Consider the following 5137-nt stretch of genomic DNA (forward strand, 5'->3'; position numbering starts at 1 on the left):
TTTCTTCTTCGGCTAACATTTTTTTAATTGAAGGCTCTGACTTGAAATGTACTTTTATGCTCGTTGAAGTATGTGAATCCCTGGCTTTTTCTGAAAGTCCAGATGCTCTCTAGAGAGACAACATTGTTTGTTGACCCAGTGTGACAAACAAACATGGATTGAATACATGTGACCAGGTTGAAGGTCAGCTGTTTATTTCTTATCATTTTTCCCTTTTACACTCATGTTTGCTATATTCCCTTGTCAGTGTCTGTTAGAGTTAGCTCTGTAGGCAAACACTTCCCAGCCACCTTAGTTTGTCATGTACTTGTTCTCAGCAGCATTTCAGGGGAGGAAACTGAAATTTAAAGAATTAAGAGAGGAATTATAACTTCAGTTGCTATGGTGTGATTAGGGTGCTAAAAATTAGGAGCTTCCATTGGCCTCCACTTAAAAGTTAGACTCTCAGTCTGAATTCTGATAGTTTTATTACCAAAACAAAGCTTCCTCATTCTGTCTGTTAAAAAAGAAATGAAGTGTTGGTATGAAAAAGTAATCTAAGAACAATGTAATGGAATTGGTTAAAAAGTAGTCCCCCAAACAAGTATATTTATTTTAGGGAAAAAAAAACACTTTCAGTTATTAAAAATACATTCTTTTTTATTTTTTTTTAAGATTTTATTTATTTATTTGACAGAGAGAAATCACAAGTAGATGGAGAGGCAGGCAGAGAGAGAGAGAGGGAAGCAGGCTCTCTGCTGAGCAGAGAGCCCGATGCGGGACTCGATCCCGGGACTCTGAGATCATGACCTGAGCTGAAGGCAGAGGCTTAACCCACTGAGCCACCCAGGCGCCCTTAAAAATACATTCTTAAGTACTGTAATTTCAGGGTGATTCAGTAATAACTACTTCTGTGTTTCCCTTGACTTCCAATAGAATGAAGAGATGAAAATTTCATGCCTCTGTGTATAATCTAATTTGATCTTTCAGGCCAATTTCAACCAAATTTCAGGAGAAATAGGTTCAAAAAGATAATACAAATTGTTTTAAGTGTGTACTTGTGGAATGAGGATTGCCCAGCCGAAAACTTTTAATTCTGAGAACTAAGAGCTTTTGAAAAGCGGTAATCTAGCAAGGAGGGCTATGCTAGGGAGTTTCGTCTGCAAACCTTCCCTCAGGAACTCCGGGTTCTTGAGACTGCCCTGCAAGAGATAATGATGGAGACTTTATGACGAATGGTCCAGCAAACGAATGTAAACCTGACTTAGAACGGAAAAGAACAAGGCTCAGAGAGCAAGAAGGTGATTGTGCAGGCAATCTTAATTTGGGGTGAGGGGAACAACCATGGGAAGCTGGGCAGTGACCTTGACCACCTTGCTATAGTCATGAAGGAAGTCAGATTGCTCAGTGGGACTGTAATTCTAAAAACTGCTTGACCATTTAAGGTTGGCTCAAAGGGGTACAAATTAGGAGAGCAAAATTTTCAGCACTTAGCAGTAGCTATGAACGATGGTAGGAAGGGTCACTGGCAAGGCCGGTGGTGACGAGAGAGATCAAGGGGTATAGCTTTCCCCAAAACTTTTGCAAGGAGCAGTAGGATCTAGCACTCCGCACAAACATGCAAACCCCCCTGGGAACCTGGAGGAACCTTCTGGAAGCAGGATTCTAGAAACTGCCTGATTAAGAGACTAGAATAAAAAGCAACGGCAGTTGTTACAAAAGCGTTGATTTTTTCCCAAAGTTGCTATGTTTTGGGGAAAATCAGTGCCATCCAGGTGTATAAAACATTGCTGTGTTTGTGTGTTCTATATTTTTCCTGAAGACAAAGCATCACAAAAGAATTGTCTTTAAGTCTTTTATTTTATGGAGCACCTGGGTGGCTCAGTGGGTTGAGCGTCTGCATCTGACTCGGGTCATGATCCCAGGACCCTGGGATGGAGCCCCAGGTCAGGCTCCCTGCTCAGCGGGGAGCACTTTTCTCCCTCCCTGCCACTCCCTCTGCTTATGCTCTCTCTGTCTGTCAAATGAATAAAATCTTTAAAAACTTTTATTTTATGTCTAGACATATACTCGAGGCACTAGAAATGCTATCACATTTTCTTTCCCCTAAATCAGGCCCGAGTGCTCTCAAATGAAAATGTCAAAATCATTGCAACTTGTGACCTTAAGAAACTTTCTGGTTTTTTGATCAACATGTTTGGATTTGGAAAACAGGTGCTGTTTGGGCACTAAGGTTGAACATTTTTGTTTGATTATGATTTGTTAACTGAGTCATTTTTAGATAAGCCTCAGACCCACGAAGAGCCCTTCTTTGTAGTTGTATTGCTTTGGAGAATCTGTTAAAGGCGTTGCCATGGTTCCACCTGATTTCACAGTAGATAATTGGAAATTATCTTAGAGATATGCCGATATCTTAGAGATATCTTAGAGAATGACGTGTGTCCTATGTTTTCCTTCCACACCACAGCCAAACATATCAAAAGGGTTTTCTCTGTTTTGTCATTATCTCTCACTCTGGTGGACCCCTCTCCATTATGGTTTCATTGAGACCATCCTCACCAAAGGTCATTCTCACAGATTGACCCCGTGACTATACCCAAAGACCATTTTTCAGCTCTAATCTCATTCGTTGACATTATTAATTACCTCCCTCCTTTATTCTCTTATTTCCATGATTTTACCCTCTTTGACTAACCACTTGTTGTCAGCCCGAGTTCCCTTTTCTTGCTCTACCCACGCACCTGTTGGCTTTAATTGGATGGGTCCCTCTACCCATACTTTTATAGTCTCTTGTAAATAAATCTGCCTCAAATTACTATATTTCGGGGGGGCCATCTGCTTCCCGCTGGGACCCTCACTGATAAACTGACTCACTCCCAACCACTTCTTAAAACCCTCCAGTCATTTCTCACTGCTCTGAAGGTTAAAGTCCTAAATCCCTTAACATGGCTACCGAGTCCTGACCTGATCTGACCCTACCTACTTCTCAAGCTTCGTCATTTATTTTTGACAAGTATGCTGGATTATTTTTTAATGATCTTATTTATTTATTTTAGAGCTATATGGAGAGAGTGTGTGCAAGCACAATGAGGAGCAGAGGGAGGGGGACGAGCAGACTCAGTGCCAAGCGCCAAGACTGATGGAGGCCTGGATCCCAGCCACCCTGAGATCATGACCTGAGCAGAAATCAAGAGTCGGACACTTAACTGACTGAGCCAGCCAGGCGTCCCAAGTATGCTAGATTTTAATAACAAAAGTGTTCATCATAGTTCTTTTGCATTATATTAAACCTTACATTTAAAAATAATTATAAAATAGGGGCACCTGGGTGGCTCAGTGGGTTAAAGCCTCTGCCTTTGGCACAGGTCATGATCCCTGGGTCCTGGGATTGGCCCTGGCATCGGGCTCTCTGCTCAGCAGGAAGCCTGTATCCTCTGCTAGCCTGTCTGCCTACTTGTGATCTCTGTCTGTCAAATAAATAAAACACTTAAAATTTTTTAAAAATATTTATAATTTCAGATTCACAAAAAAAGTGTCAAAAGTAATCCAAAGGGTTCCCATATATCCTTCATTCAGCTTCCCAAATGTTACCTTTGACCACAATACAATGATAAAACCTAGAAAATTAACTTTGATAATCTACAAACCTCATTTTTTTTAAAGATTTTATTTATTAATTTGACAGAGAGAGAGAGATATCACAAGTAGGCAGAGAGGCAGGCAGAAAGAGGGGGAAGCAGGCTCCCTGCTGAGCAGAGAGCCCAATGCAGGGCTCCATCCCAGGACCCTGAGATCATGACCTGAGCTGAAGGCAGAGGCTTAACCCACTGAGCCACCCAGGCGCCCCTCATTCAAGTTTTATTAATTATCCCATTAGTGAGGGCGCCTGGGTGGCTCAGTGGTTAAGCCGCTGCCTTCGGCTCAGGTCATGATCTCAGGGTCCTGGGATCGAGTCCTGCATCGGGCTCTCTGCTTAGCAGGGAGCCTGCTTCCCTCTCTCTCTCTCTGCCTGCCTCTCTGTCTACTGTGATCTCTCTCTGTCAAATAAATAAATAAAATCTTTAAAAAAAAAAAAAAAATTATCCCATTAGTGTTTGTTTTTAGGGGGAAGCAAGATCCCACATTGCATTAAGTTGTCATGTCTTAGTGTCCTTTAATTTGGGACATTTCCTCATTCTGAATTTGCCATTTGTGACTTCGACAGAGCACTGGACATTTGTTTTAAATGCACCTCAATTTGTATTTTTTTTCTTATTTTTCTTCACAATTAAATTCGGGTAATGCCTTTTTGGCAAGAATACCACAGAAGTGATGTGCCCTCCTCGGTGCGTCCTGTCAGGAGACACCTGATGTCGGTATGGCTTGTTCCTGGGGATGCTGAGTTTGGTCACATGGCTAAGGTGGGGTCAACCAGATTTCTTCACTGGAAGTTACCGTATTTTTCCCTTTATACTGAATAACTACCTTATAGTAAGATACTGTGAGAGTATGTAAGAGCTGTGGCTTTCATACTCTTGCCCACTAGTTTTATCATCCATTGATGGTTATTGCTTGAAACAATTAAGACTGTGGTGTTTGTCTAGTGGTCATTCTCGTCTTTCTTTCCACACTATTAATAGAATTCTGAAAAGAAGAACTGTCCCTTCTCCCCAAATAACTCATTTATTTAATTATTTATTTTTATTAGAATGGACTCGCGGACATTATCTTCTATGGGTTACAACCCACCGCTATCATTTTTCATTACTCAGGTTGTTCCATATTTGGCCATCGGGAACCCTTCCTGTGGCCTTTCATGTCCCTATAGCTTTTCATGCACTTCTTTACTTTCTGGCATCACAGGGGGTCTCCAGGCTCAACTTGATTTGTCTTGATCCAGCCTAGGAATTCAAGGAACCCCAATTCCTTTTAGTGGAGAATAGTATTTAGAACCCAAGATCTGAGCACTAAGTATTGTTCTACTGCTGGGGCGTCGGTGCTTCTAGGGCATCTCTGCAGACGGAGCTAGGAGGTGTATGCTGGCACACACCTGCCCACGTGTGAATGACCATGAATCCATACCAATACCTCCGATTGCAGGCCAGTGTCACAGTGTGGATCCCACCAGTCCCGCTTGCTTTATTTTACTTATTTGTTCAATCCTCGCATACTCAAAGTT

This window comes from Mustela nivalis (genome assembly GCF_964662115.1).
Source record: "Mustela nivalis genome assembly, chromosome: 5".
NCBI classification, from domain to species: Eukaryota; Metazoa; Chordata; class Mammalia; order Carnivora; family Mustelidae; genus Mustela; species Mustela nivalis.